Here is a 15,914-nt window from a genome sequence, read left to right on the forward strand (position 1 = left end):
CTGCCATTTCCATTATGTGTTCAGTGATTTTCTCCCTCCCTTCGAACGTAGTTGTCCAGAGCTTTGGCTTAGCTCATTTTGTTATGTATTGTTTTACTGTACCGTTAGTTATTAAAGGCATTTCCTCCTAAATTTAAACTCCTAAAGATCAAGGACCTTGCCATATACATCTCTGTATTCACCTTAGATGGTAGACTTGGAATCATTTAGCTAATTTTCATTCAGTGCAAGCAATTCGACAAGAACTGGAAATTTCCCTTGGTCCTGAAATATAGTGGGTGCATCGTAGACAGTCCTCAAGAATTTCAGGCATCGATGCCACCACTTTCAACGTGATCAAGTAACTTACACTCTGTAGCCTTTTGTTTGCCACAAAATTATGGTACAAACAGGAAAAGGGGAAAAAAAAGTACATGAAAATATTTGGACCATCGGGTGTGCTATCCAAATGAGATATCAGGTCACAGACATTCTGAACTCTGAACTCCTGACTTAGGAAGAGCAGTAATGGGCAGCCCCGGTGGCTCAGTGGTTTACCGCGCCTTCAGCCCAGGGCATGATCCTGGAGACCCGGGATCGAGTCCCACATCCGGCTCCCTGCATGGAGCCTGCTTCTGTCTCTGCCTTTCTCTCCCTCTATGTCTCTCATGAATAAATAAAATCTTTAAAAAAAAAAAAAAGGAAGAGCAGTAATGAGAGTCATAACTGACTCAGTACTCTGTTCAGAGTATAGCGCTAAGCACTTCGCTTTTATATGTAGACAGATGATTCACACATACATATAAAAGAAGCGAATGTGATACTATTACCCTGTGCTGTTGGATCTGAGGAAGTGGGTGCAATATCCACCTTTGTCTTTCTTTCCTTACATTGAGATTCATGCTATACACATACACACATTCTCCTTGAAGCAAGATTGTAATTGGTGGTTGAGATGATGAGGCCACAAGTTTATGTTAACTCTTACTAGTCTCCAGTTTTGTGAAGACCTAATACACATATGAATGAACACTGGCTGAATGCTAGACAACTGTTGTTGTCCTTGACCTTGCCCTTTACTACGAAAGAGCCAGTTGGAATTTGTTCATTCCTCCTGCAAGTTTTCACATTCTGGTGTTTGCAAGGCTGTGTGGTACAGTAGAACAGACTCTGGATGATCTGTAGCATCTCATCTGTGGCTGCATGTTTTGGTGGTTAGACTGCTTATTAGATTACAGACATCAAAACATTTTGTTTGCTGCCTCTCTATTTCCTTAGCTCTCGCTAAAATGCATAATATGCTATACCCCTCCCTAAACATTCTGTGATTCATATCACTTCTCTCTAGTCAAACCAGCTAATGAATAAAGAAGGGTCTCAAGTGCCTTTTATTCATTAATTGGTGTGACTGGAAAAAGTCATCTCTGTTCTTTGGTACCAGTGACATGGAAAGAAAAAAAAAGGGAAGAAAATTGGAAAAATTAAGGAAGGTAACTTTAATTATAAAGACTATAAAAAGACCAAAATAAACCTAATGATCTTTTACCTAGACATTTGGTTTTCCAAGTTTTCTTGCTCCGTTCCTGTTTCATTTTTTCTTCTCTCTCTTCTGCGTTGTATGATATTTCAAATATACAAAAAAGGACTTGAATTTGTTGAAGGAGTCATAAGACTGGGGGCCTTGTGAGCGAGGAGAAGAAAGGAAGATGAGGTTGCAGGGCCAAGGGCCTTTGTTAAGGATTTCATTCTTTGTGTGATAGGAGGCCTTTGAGTATGATCTAACTTATATCTTTAAAGGCCACCATAGGTATCGTGAAGAGTGGAAGTATAGACCAGTTAGAGGCTCTCACCACGAGTCAACCCAGATAATGGCTGACGGTAAGACTGTAGCCATGGAGGTGATGAGAAATGGCCCGACTAGGGATCTATTTTTGAAAATAGAGCTGACAGGATCTTCAAATTGATTCTTTTGGAATAAGACAGGAATCAAACTCAACAACTAGACTTGTAGTCTGAGCATTTGAGTGTGAGGTGACACCATTTACCATGCTTCATTACTGGGGGGCAGGAGGGAACCAAGAGCTGTTTTTGGCACCTGCTTATATACATATCCAACTAGAGATAGGAGGTTGGATGTAGGAGTTTAGATCTCAGGAAAACAGAGTTTCTAGATACATATTCAATATTCATGTTTGTACAGGTGATTTTTAAAATGTTGGGAGCTGGTTGAAATCACCTAGGGTGAGAATATAGAGAAGTGAAGGTCCTGACCTGTTCCTTGAGGCATCTTTCAGAGAAGGAGGAGGAATGGGAAGAGGGATTCTGGACAATCAGAAAAATGGTCCATGAAGTTAATTTCATTTGGAGCATTGGGTTCTGATGTCCTGGGTGCTATACCATTCTTCTCCTCACATCCAAGTGCCTTTACCCCCCAGAAGCTCAGCTTCAGTTGTCCCTGGTTGCCTCCAATCCGGGTGACAAATTCACATTAAGTTCATTTCATGTCTAGTGGGACATTCATCTTGTTTTTAGCCTATTTGGATTTTATCTCGTTTTGTTTTAACTCTTTATCCTTTATTATTATGGCTGTGTATTCGGAACAAAGGTAATACACCAAAAACACAGACCCACTGCCACACCGTTCTATCCAGAGTCTCCTTCATACCTTGCATTTCTATCTGTTCTTGGTTCTTGGTTCTTGGTTCTATCTGTTCTTGGTTCTATCTTTCTAATACCCTGTCTTTTAAAAAAATATATATTTTCCTAGTGAAAAATTCCACATTTAATGCATCTTTCATTGTTACAGTTAAGTGTGTGTGTTTTTTCTGTCATTGTCCCATTTATTTACATCTATTGTTTTACTTCATTGTCATGCCTCTGGAAGTCAGGTATCTAAGTTAATTTTTTTAAATAGGGTTTTAATATATTATCCTAAAACATTAATATTGCTGGGGCTTTTAGGCAAAAGATATATTCAGACTAGACGGCTTATTGCATCTGCTTTTCAGGAAGGATAAGGATATGGTTTTAGCCTAACTCGATTTACTGTAGCTAATACATACAGACTGGCAAATAGTAAAGTTGGAAGCAAATAATATGTGCACAGGATATTTGCCTTGACATCATCATGGTTAATGTAATGAAAATACTTTAATACATGCTCATGTATTTTCATGAGGTAAATTAAATGTGCAAAATCTTTTGTCTCTATAAAATTTTAGATATCTTGACCCTTTGTAAATACACCTAAGAGTTGGGCCATGAGTGCTACAGAGGCATTTGGGGAGGGGTTGGGGTGAGATTATTGCTCCTAGGTAGAGCACTCATGCACCTATGATGTTTTTAGATTAAGTCACTCAGTGCAGAGTATACATGAGGTGGCCATAAAGTTACAGTATATGACAATTAATCCCATTCAGTTTGATATAATTAATGAGAATGGTGAAATAGAAATGTAATCATTTCTCCAAGAAGAAATGTCAACCCATTAATGAGGATGAGGTTTATTAATGTCATTTGAAGCAGCAGATTTTTGCCCAGTTATTCAAACTGCTGAGTTGGTTGCTCATTTTAGGCTGTGATAGAAGGAAGGAATACTTTTGAAGAGGATTTTTTGTTTTATTGTTTGTTTATTTGAAGTCAGTGATAGCATTTTGAAATGCTCACAGTTCTGGACACAATAAAAACTTAATAAGCATAAAATGTATTTCTAAATATAAACAATTGGCATTAAAAATGGGTATTACTGCAGTATTTATATATTTGTGTAAAAGCATAATTTTCAAATAGCCCTTTATTTTATAAAAAAAATATTTTATTGGAGTCCAATTTGCCAACATATAGCATAACACCCAGTGCTCATCCTGCCAAGTGCCCCCCTCATTGCCCATCACCCAGTCACCCCAAACCCCCGCCCACTTCCCCTTCCACTACCCTTTGTTCATTTCCTAGAGTTAGGTGTCTCTCATGTTTTGTCACCCTCACTGATATTTTCACTCATTTTCTCTCCTTTCCCTTTATTCCCTTTCACTAATTTTTATATTCCCCAAATGAATGAGACCATATAGTGTTTGTCCTTTTCCAATTGACTTATTTCACTCAGCAAAATACCCTCCAGATCCCTCCACGTTGAAGCAAATAGTGGGTATTTGTCGTTTCTAATGGCTGAGTAATATTCCATTGTATACATAGACCACATCTTCTTTATCCATCTTTCGATGGACACTGAGGCTCCTTCCCCAGTTTGGCTATTGTGGACAGTGCAAATAGCCCTTTATTACTGTTACATTAATGCATTAAAAATCTTAGCCTGTTTTTTAAATTACACATCATAGATTACTTGCCTTTGTTTTTCTTGTGATTATATGTGATGGACCAGAGTGAGCTGAACTGAATCTAAGAAATACTATTTATATAGGTATTTGGAAGAAAAATTTCATGCCCCTGAAACAGCTTTCTAGGATTTATACAGTAATTCTTTAAAAAGCTAGACAGTGGGTTACTGAGACACTAATAATAGCATAAACTGGTAGTCTTTTTTTTTTTTTTTTAAGATTTTATTTATGTATTTGAGAGAGCACACACAGGTTGGGGGAAGAGCAGAGGGAGAGGGACAAGCAGACTCATTGCTGAGTATAGAGCCTGGTGCTGGGCTTGGTCGCACAACCCTGAGATCATGACCTGAGCCGAAATCCACAGCTGGATGCCCCTGGGAGACCATGTTTTTTTCAGGTTATATGTTGATGTTTCCCAAGCAGAAATGCATTAATTGAATTTATATTAGAATTTGTTAATTGTTTTACTACTTAAATTTTATTACCAACTTAGGGATTTTATATAATTATTTTTGATAACTTCATTGGATTTCTGAAAAAAATAGTAACTGATGAAATTTTTATGTAATCCTGCACATATTAAATACTTAATGCACATCATGTTGCTAGTTCAGAAAGTATAGGCAGCTTTTAGAAATAACGTGTAACATTGTATGGGTTTTAGTATGCTTTTGTTATATTTGTATAGCTTGAGTTCTGTAGAAAGTCCAACTTCATTATTTATACAGTCCTTTATAGTGGCTGGTGAGTTGATACATCTTTTGAGGGGATTGGCAGTAATAGGGAATTCAGCTTTTAAACTATGAGTTATATGCCTTTATGATATATTTTCTAGAGCTATTTTAAATACATTGTTATTTCTTCATATGTGACCATGATCTCTTTCTCCTAATAGCAAGTAAAGGAATAAGTATTTCTTAAATTGTTTTACATGTTCAGGATAAAGTCTTATACTATTTGTTTTATAACTTTACTATCAGTAAATGGTTTTGGATTTAATAGTGCAGTTCATTGGATTTTAATTTCAGTTAATGTGATATCATGTAATACCAATAGGGCTAATTTGGTTAATGAACATTATGTTCTATGTACCTCTTTCTTTTATTCAAGTTTCATAAAGCATATAACATCCTTTTGTTCCTTGCCTTACTTAGCAAACCAGGTACTCTTTCTGGTTTCTGCGGCGCATTTGGAAGCCACGTTGTTGAAATTGATTTAGATACATGATTAGTTTCCTTCTGCTTTTTCCTTTTTCAGTAGTGTTTTTGAAAACTCCTGATTAGCAAGAACTTCTGTTTTCAGGGAAATTTATCGTGAAAACTCTGTTCTCTTTAAAAATTAACAAAAACCCGTCACAAAAATTAGGAATTAGGATTCCTTCTTTGTTGACATAAGTAGCCCGATAACTAAATTTAGAAAAACTAAATTGCATCAAATTTCAGAGACTGATAGTCATATAGTTGAGAAAAGGAGCTTCTTCACGACCTGTGCTCTGTCAGAGTAATTTAATTAGAGGTAGTGATATTTCAATGTAATTTGTTAATGGGCACATTCTGGGAAAAAAAAAAAGAATCATTCTGCCTGAACACTGATAATTTTATATCTTTTAGGCAGAGCTTTCAATAAAAGGCAGGGGGGCCAGGGTTCATTGAATTTCATGCATAGAGATGCCTGGAGGAAGAATATCAATGAAGTGAGGAACAGCTTTCAATGTTTTGAGTTATTAGAATGCATACAAGGGAAAATGCAATAATCTTACTACTTTTCCAATAGTTTGATATATAAAATTGCACGCATATCATTATTGGACTGTTGAAAATTCAACTTTCATATTTTTAATGTCATAATCATCCTCCTATATCATTCCTGCTGCTTGTTTTGATATTTTTCAATTTCACATCAAAGAAGAATATCATAGCTCTATTCCTTTCTTTAATTTGTGGTACCTTGTATACAGATGTTAGTTAATATTACATGGCTTTACCTAGAAAGGAAATGAAATAACAGCTTCTCTAAGAGATTTTGTAACATTTTAGAGAACATTATAACACCTTTCTCTTTTGGTAGGTACCAAGAGTTTTAGGGATAAGAAATATTTTTGTTTTAATCAAAAGTAAGTTTGATTCCAATTTATTTTATTTCATAGACACTCCATCCTAGTTCTACTACATTGAGAGGGTTTTAGGTCAGTGTAGTTGAGGCTTTATCAGACATGATAGGGTGGGATGTGCTGCACCACCCATTACCTCCAGTCTTCTGTGCCTAACACAGAAAAATGTCTATTTCTCTGTCATGTGAAATCCATTTGGTAACAAGTGACACCCCTCCCCCCCCACCACTGGCCCTCAAGAGAAGCTGTCTGTGGAGGGGAGTGACTCGCTCATCCTGGGGATTTGGGTCTTATATTAACCACATTTAACACTTCCTTTAATCATTGTCACTACTGGGAAAGAGGGCATCAACTTTTAAACACTTCTGCTGAAAAATAAATAAATAAATACACTTCTGCTGAGAAGTGATGTCTGTCACTTGAGTCCACATATTTTATTGGCCAAAGCAAAGCATGTAGTCATCCCAAAGGTCAAGAGAGATGAGAAATGTCATCTCTGAATGTCCATGAAGGGGAGAAAACCTGAAAATATCAGTGACTATTAGTAATGCCTACCACAGCCTTACTATTTTAGAAGTATGGCAAAATCAATCAGCATTTCCTAACCTGAATGCCAAGAATAGGGTACAGTTGTGCTACAGATATGCATGGTTGAGCTTTTTTTATAATGGTGAAAAAACTGTGAAGGCATTTTTATAATAAAACAGTTCAGTAAGTGAAATTACAACAGTTAACATTATATTTGAGTGCTCCTTTACAGCTTTCTCTAAAAACTTGCTGACAGTTTTTTATTACTTTTATTTTCTACTTGGCTGAGTAAGACTTACGTAGACTCAGGTCTACAGGTAGATCTCCCTAGATCTTCTCATTGACCCAAGAACTCGCCAGTGACACTGGCATGAAAATGTCCCCTTTCCCACTAAATCTGGTTATCTGCTCATTTGTATCAATGTGTTTATCCTAAGTGAAGATTTTATGAAAGTATTAATTTAATTATTTTTTTCCACTTCATTTGCTTGTATTTTTTGCTTATAGTTTTCCCTGGCTAATCCTAAAAAAGAAGATCTTGTATAAATTTTAACTTTTTATGTTCTTGTCAGGTACCAGAGAATCATTAATTCTGTCAATTTTCTCAGTGATTTTTTTCTTCTCTCCCCTTCTTTTTTTTTTTTCTTTCTTTCTATTTTGGCTATTTTTCCTTTCTTCCTATTGGATCTTTTTTTTTTTTCCTTTTTTTTTTCCTATTGGATCTTAAGGTTAATAGTCAAAGTCCTGTTTTTGATGAAAATGAAGAATTTTATGTTGATTTTTAGAATTAATTTGTATGTGTATGTATTGTTTTTTTTTTGTATTGTGTTTTTATATAGGGTTTTATAAGCAAATGCCTTAGAATTAAATTACTTGGTTTTTGCTGGACATAAAATTTGCTAAATTATTATAGAGGACTGTAGTTTCCAGAAATTGTTTTCAAAATATTTTTTGATTATCCTGAAATAGGAGTATATTTTTGTACACTTTTTATACTTTTTAAATGAAGTGAATGAGAGTGAATATTCCATATTCTAATTTAAATTACAAGATGTTTAATTTTCCAAGTTTTTCACGTCTTTACTTTTTTTAAGATTTTATTATTTATTTGAGAGAGAGAGAGCATAAACGGGGGTAGAGTGAGGGGAGAAGTAGAGGGAGAGGGAAAAGCAGCCGACTTCCCCCTGAGCAGGGAACCTGACCCATGGGCCCCACCCTAGGACCCTGGGATCGCGACCTGAGCAGGAGGCAGACACTTAACCAACTGAGCCACCCAGGTGCCCTTAATATCTTTATTTTAAAGTAATTTAAAGGGATCCCTGGGTGGCTCAACAGTTTAGTGCCTACCTTTGGCCCAGGGCATGATCTTGGAGTCCCAGGATCAAGTCCTACATCAGGCTTCCTGTGTGGAGCCTGCTTTTCCCTCTGCCTCTGTCTCTGACTCTCTCAATCTCTCCTGTGTCTCTCATGAATAAATAAATACAATCTTAAAAAAATAATAATTTAAAAATGCGGACTTTATATATATATACAATGTACATTATGTATTTCTTTGTATCTTATCTTATATAATTACATAATATTACTTATGTTATTTATATGTTACATGTATACTATGTATTATTTTACAAATAGATCTCTGAAGCTACACATGCCAGTCTATTTTTAGATGTTATTTTTACATCTTTACTTTTTTTTTTACTTTACTTTTTACTTTTTTACTTTTACTTTTCCAACCCCATGGATAATTTGGGATGAAAGCTGGAAAGACTTTGGAGTCTTAAGAACCCACTCAAATGTTTAAGATATTAATTAGATAATATAATGATTATGTTCTTATCATTATTCTCACACTTGGTCTAAACATTTTACTTAATGCAAAGTGATGGAGTGAAGCCACACCCAAGACAAATTTTATGGACACTGTATCCCCAAACAGCCATTTTAGGCAGCAGAAATTTGAATTCTCTTATACATGAAGTAAAAACGCTTCTTTATGACACTAAGTACAGCACTATATGCTCAAGCTCTTTAAGTCGTTTATAACATTTCACATTTAATGCTTTAAGCCAAATGCAGAAATCCTTGTTTTACCAGACTATATATCTACTACCAACTGTAGGAGAAATAGAAAATGAGCCACTTTTGCATAATACACTCAGCAGAGGTAGTGATGGCATGTCACACATCGTAATGACAGCACTAATCAAAAAGATTATTAAATCAAAAAAGTTTTAGTTGCATGTCAATGACTTTAAGGAATTAATAAATATGTTAGTTAATAGCAGTAGTTAGAATCCTTGAGAAGTATTATTTATCCTGGAAAAAAAGGCAGAATAAACTTCTGTAAATTATATATTAAAGGAGACAAATGAATATTTTACAGCAGAATGTTGAGCAAATATTACATGAGGCTGATGCCCCGGCCTTAATGACATGAAGGCTATAAAAGCTATAAATGGCATGAAGATATAAAAGCCAAGAGTTTAATCTGAAAACCCCATGATTCTGTTAGTTTTACTCACGTAAAAGCTCTTGTACATAAAAGAGTGCTCATAAATCTTAAATCCGCATAAATTGATATTATGAAAATAAATGGCTCTAGCTTTGTGCAAAGATAAGGGAATACCATATTTGCTGATATATATATATATATCTCAAGTGCATGAGCTATCCAAAGGACACTTTTTTTTCCAGGAGTTTATTAGCTAATAGAAAAATGACTATGTGTTTGAATGTTGTTCACCATAGATTTATTGAAGGAGAGTTATTCACTTGAAAAAATAGCTTACTTAACTGACATTTTGGAGCACCTGAATGAACTTAATTGAAAACTGCAAAAGCCGTGTAAAAAATATTACATGCAGTCACAGAGTTTATGGATTTGAAGCAAAAATTCAACTCTGAAAAAAGGATTAAAATGATTCATTTGTGATATTTGGTTGGTGCTATAATTTTAAGTCCTAGAAAAAAAAATTAAGACTCTTAGAGCAATACCTGTATATTCTCGAAGTCAAGTTATATCATTATTTTAAAATACTTAATATGAAAAAATTTGTAAAGCTTTGCTTTTCCACAAGGAATTTCAGTGTTATATTCATCAGTGCAAGGAAATGAAGGACCATGAAATTTAATAAGTGTATTCCTCATGGTTCATGCCAAGAAACTTTCTGCCAGTTGGAGAAAAAGTGATGAATTCTTTGCTATCATTTATTACCACCAACTTTTGTGAGTAAAGCTTTCATTGATGGTAATTATCAAGAATTTGAAACCCAAATCATAAAACTTGTTATAAAAGTATTTCTCAAAAACAAGCTCCGATTTTGCATTAAATAGTTTTAAAGGATTTTGGAAGTTTTATGTATATTTAATAGTCAATATGTGTAACTAAAATTCTGTATTTCACTTTTATTATTATAATTCTATGCCCTAAAGAAAATATAATGACTTTTTCCATCATGGTACAAATGGACATGCCCACACTACCTCTAGTGTATCCCATTGTACATGTGCGGATTGGTACCCCCTGAAATGGCTACTAAAGTGTTTCCAGAAGAATCACTTCTCAGATTGAAACTCAGTAAGGGCCTGGGGGGCAAAAGAACATCTAGGCAGATTTTTCAGATTTGGAAGTGAACTCGCCACTTGGTAACTGTTCTCCATTGGAATCTATAAGTAAAAACACCGTGAAATCTCTACTGTGGAGAGAGCTCCTCCCTACTTTCCCTGCTCTCATTTCTTCATTTAGATGTCAAGATCATTAGTTAATATTGCTCTTTGCCTGTGGAAGGAGAACTTCTCTCAGCACTGTGAAACTATTTCTGTTGTCCCAGTATGCCTTCAAAAATACCAATTAATGGGGGGAAAAACCCAATAATGAGATGAAGGCATATTTAGGCACAAAAATATTTTAGTGTTCTCTTATAATTGTATTCTAAATATGGTGTGATGTTGTACTTCAGCAAAAATCATAAGCCATATGTGAGTATTTTGCACATTTTCATTCATATATGGTTTATGTAGTGCTATTAACTGGTAATGCATTTAATATATAAGATCTGTGGTTTCCTGTTAATATTTTATAAAGATATTATGGCTTTATGGTTAGCATTAATTTGAAGTATTGCTTTAAGAGTCAAAAAGTACTTTAAAATAATTATTTCCCTGATATTTAATTTTGTATTAACCATGTTAACAAAGTTTTATGTAGGCTCGAACATAATAACTACATATTATGTAGGAGAACTGTGCAATAGCTCTAATAATAAATTTCTTATTTAATATTATAATGTTTTAGCCACAGAAATTTAATTGTGTATAGAGTTGTTTTAAACTTGAATAATCCCATGGATCAAGCATGTTTTTTTTGGTTGTCAAATGGAATTTATTTCCTTCTTCTAGGTTATGAAATTCTGGAGTTTCTACTCTGAATTATTTAAGTATTTAAGCAAAGTTAATATTTTAATGTAAGGAAGGTAGTTCTGTTGGAAGAATATTTCAAGTTGCTTGATTATTTTTAAAATAATAGAGTTTCTGCTTTATTACATGTGTCTAATAAGAAATTATGACTTTTGTGAAACACTGACTCAATATCTCCATGCCTGAGGTATTTATGTCAAGTTATTGATTCAGTTATATTATATAGCTTCAAGTAATACCACTTTGAGGCAATTCACTGGAACTCGTGTTTGTGAGAGACTGAGGAAATTGACAATTATCCATCCCTTTCAAATATCAAATAATATAGTAGGTTAGATCATCACCAGTAAGGAAGTTTTCCCTATTATTAACATCTTGCATTAGTGTGGCATGTTTGTTGCAACCAATATTGATACATTATGAGTAACTAAAATCCATAGTTTACATTAGGACTCACTCTTTGTTTTGTGCTGTTCCTTGAGTTTTGACAAATGCAGAATGTCAGATATCCATCACCACACTATCATTTACAATAGTATCACTGCTAAGGATGCATTTTATTTTTTTAAGGATGCATTTTAATTTAAAATAAATGTATCATCTTTTCTTCAAAACCCATATATTAAAAAATGATGAAACTGCTTTATGTTTTGGAAGATGACAGAAATTGTATGCATTGTGTGATGCAGAGTTCTTTACCTACCATTTACTAGGAAAATATTTCAGTAACAAGAACAGCTTGGTTCTAGGTACTTTTTCTCATGACAGTTATGTGTCCATGATAATTGTCCTTTTTTCCTCATCTTGAAAGTTAAATTTTAAATCTAATTTTAAGAATTTTAAATCTAATTTAATAATTTTAATAATTAAACCATGTCCCTTGAATATCTCTTCCTTCCAAATGGTTTCTACCCACCCCCCTTTTTATTTTTAACTGTTTTTTTGTACACATACTTTGTTATAGTCCTCCTGAAAACTTCTTTGAAATACTATAAGTTATAAGTAAATTTAATATACAAATTATATTAGTGTTGTAGCTAAGATTATATACCATAGCCATTTTCTGCTATTTTTTTTATCATAAATGTCTTTGTTTTGGGGGAAAAAATCCTCTTGAATAAGTTTCAGTGGTTGGTTCAAGAAGAGAGTTTTGTCAAATTTGATAAAATATGCCTTAGCTGCGTCTAAATCATAAATGGGACAAAATATAGGCAATAAACACTGACCAGTGGTAAATAAGTGGAATCCATGCGTTACCCATTGTGTTGGACCACAAACTAGGTGGCTCAAACAACAGAAATTATTTTCCCTCGGTTCTGAAGGGGGTAAGTGCAAGCCCAAGGTGACAGCAGGTTTGGCTTCTCTGAAGACCTTTCTCTGCTTGCAGGCGGCCGCCTTCTTGCTGTGTCCTCTCACATGGTCTTTTCTGTTGGTTCATGCATATCCACGTCCAAGGACACTTAGTCATATTGGATGAGGGGCCACCCATACAAGCTTTTTAAATCTTAATTACCACTTTAAAGACCAGTATGTCCAATTACAGTCATATTTGAAGGTACTGGGAATTAGCACTTCAAACATAAGAATTTGGGGGAACACAATTCAGTTTGTAACACCCACTGAAATTAGCCTTTTAATTTGTGCAACTTGGAAATGGCAAAAGGCAGCTATCATCGATGAAGCACATCACCATGACCCAGGCACTTGTACATGCATTAACTCTCAACCACAGGATGAAGTCACAACTAAGCTTCCACTGAGGAGAACTTTTTCGTTTGGCAATGGGCTTCTTTTCCATCAAGGTGGTGACGCTAATGGTTGAAGATACAAAGGGAATTACATAATGAAAAACATGTCTTCAGACTTGAATAGTACCTCACTCTTGCCTGTCCACCCACCAAATGTTGCTTATTTTAGTATTTGCACATGCGAATTAACATTTGTCTAAAAACCCCAGGAGAATTTAATAATAGATATGTTAAACCAATTCATATTAGTTATAGGTTAGGCACAGGGGTGGTAGAAAACTAATTGACTTTAAATAACTGACCTTTATGTGATTTCCTTCAGAGTGTTTTTCCCCAGTGTCAGCCTCTCTGAGGTCAACCACTTCTCATGCATAGTATGTTCGGTGACCCTTTAGAGAAAAAGGCACTTTTTTTTCCTTCTTTGCAAATGCATTTCTCTTTAAAGACCTTCTTTCCCTTCCCTGCATCATTCTGACACCTGAGTTCAAGTCGGTAGCTGAGTACCAATGAACAGAATCCTCAGTCACTGGAACAGTGAGTAGCATTTTCCCCTTCTGCCTGCCACAAGGGGCTCCAGCTGCTCCTCTTTCTGGGACATTTAGGGTACACTCCACCTTAAGGACTCCTTTTTAGTAATACTCTTTACTCTGGTACTTTTGGAAATCTAAATGTGCCATTATTCTCTTCACGAGCATGTGTGAAGCCTCTTAGTCTTTTCTCTCTTTACTAAAGATTTAGGTTTCAATAACTTACTGGTCACAAATTTGGTTAGATTCTTTTTTGCTTTTGTAGGAGGATCCCTAGAATTCAAGCAGCCATGGGCACAGATGGCTCTCTGAATTTTCTTTCCCCGTTTGTAGAGCAGAAATAACGATTCCCATCTCAGGAGGTTATTGCTAAGGCTAAAGTAGATAACCTCATCTTTAGTATCTGGTTTAGTACGTGGCATGCAACACGTATCAATTCATTTTCTTTCACTCCCAACAACCAAATACAAAGTCAAATTGCTTAATGTTCCAGGGGTTTTTTTGTTGTCGCTGAATGTTATTGCTAGTGAAGGCTGGACAAACTTCTAGGTTTCCTGTCTATTTTCAAGTTTTTTGAAAAGTTGTAAGATATTCACCTATACAATTGGCCTGTGAAAATTTATTGAGCATTTATACTGTCTCTGTCATGGCTAGGTGCCCTGGGAAACAGAAGAACCCAGACTCGCTGTTAGGAAGCCAAATGAGTTTACAGTCTACTTACAGAGAGAAGCTCTAGTCATATGAAACTATTAATAAGTGAAAATTAGTTCTTATAATCATTATCCTAATGAAAATAAAGGGCTAATATGTGCTTCCATGGACAGAAAATGTAAAAACAAATAAAAGTTAGAATTAAATTAAGATAAAAAATTCGAAGCCTTCCCAAATGAAGACATTGGCTGCCATCTTTTAAAGATCATCTAAGTGGACCCTTTGCCCAAATAATGGCCTCGCTCTGGAGCTGTGGCATGGAAAATGGGCATGCAGGATGTTTCTAAAAGTGGCAAGCATGGGGTGTGAATGGCAGTGAGATGGGAAAGTAACTGAAAAATCCAACTGGGTAAAATATGTTTTCAAAGATGATGTCCAAAAAAACCCAAAGAGACCAAGTGATCAAGAGTGGAAAGAGCATTGTAGACCAGATAAAAGAGTATGTATCATATTATGGATATTAAGTGAGAGGGAGACCTGACTCTAGGGGTGGATGCTCAATGACCTGGAGCATGGAGAAAACCAATAGGAGGCAGGTGCAACAATCCAGGTGTGAATTGATGAGGATCTGTGCTAGAGTGGTAACAATGAACAAAAAAGGATGGAAGGTATGATCTAGGTTTTATTTTTTTTAAGTTTACAAATTACCTTTTTTATATAAAAAGGTGTTTTTATACAGAAAGGTGTTAAAAGTCTTTTGTTTTGATTTCTCAGCAGGGTTCCCCCAAATCAATTTTACTTTTCATTTTGTCTTTAATAAAAGATTAGCTATAGATGGCATTGTTCTGTAGAAGAGATTATCTATTTTTCACTTTTAAATTGCATGGCAGGTAAGATGGGGTATATAAGTTATCTTTTTGGATACTTGTAATCCAAAGACAAACACTTTGGTTTAGCATGATTTAGTGTGACATATAACTTGTCTTTTCATTTTCAGATGTTTGAAAGATGAAAGGTGACATATGTGGGACTATGTGGGAGATAATATGATTTAGTAAAGTATTTTTTGTTATCAAGGATTTTTTGGTTACTAAGAGAAATAAACATGCATGTTATTTGGCTGTGATCTTGTGCACATCTCAGTGAATCTATATTAATGAAAACAGAAGAACTCAGCAATTCATATGTGGAGTGGGAATTTGAAAAAATTTACTTAGATACTTGAAAAATGCAAAAAGTGGTATTTTGTATATTTTGTAATGTGTACATATTAACTGCTTTCCAAAATGTATTTTATGTAATTGTGGTTAGGACATAACACCACATGTTTACTGAAATTTAAAAATTGCTTTCTCTTTGATCCCTTCATGCCATTCCCCTAGAAATTTTCCTCATAAAGAATGATTAAGGATTTCAAAGGAAATCATCTTCCTTAGAGGATATTTTTATTATTTTACAATTTTACTTTGGCTTGAATATGTTTAGTCCTACATTTATAAGTATGTGGTTTAACTTCCGTGTTGTTATCCAATGAGACATAAGCTGATTGACATTGCTTTTAAGAAAGCATTGATTTTTTTTTTTCAATTTTAAGTCATTACATGTGAGATAAGGATAC

At 34.8% G+C, this 15,914-nt stretch overlaps 1 protein-coding gene across 1 annotated transcript in view; it reads left to right on the top strand.

Moving 5' to 3' along the window:
- Positions 1 to 15,914, top strand: part of CDH2 (cadherin 2) — a 213,869-nt gene that overhangs the window by 133,974 nt on the left and 63,981 nt on the right.

Source organism: Canis lupus, chromosome 7 (assembly GCF_011100685.1).
Source record: "Canis lupus familiaris isolate Mischka breed German Shepherd chromosome 7, alternate assembly UU_Cfam_GSD_1.0, whole genome shotgun sequence".
Classification (NCBI taxonomy): Eukaryota; Metazoa; Chordata; class Mammalia; order Carnivora; family Canidae; genus Canis; species Canis lupus.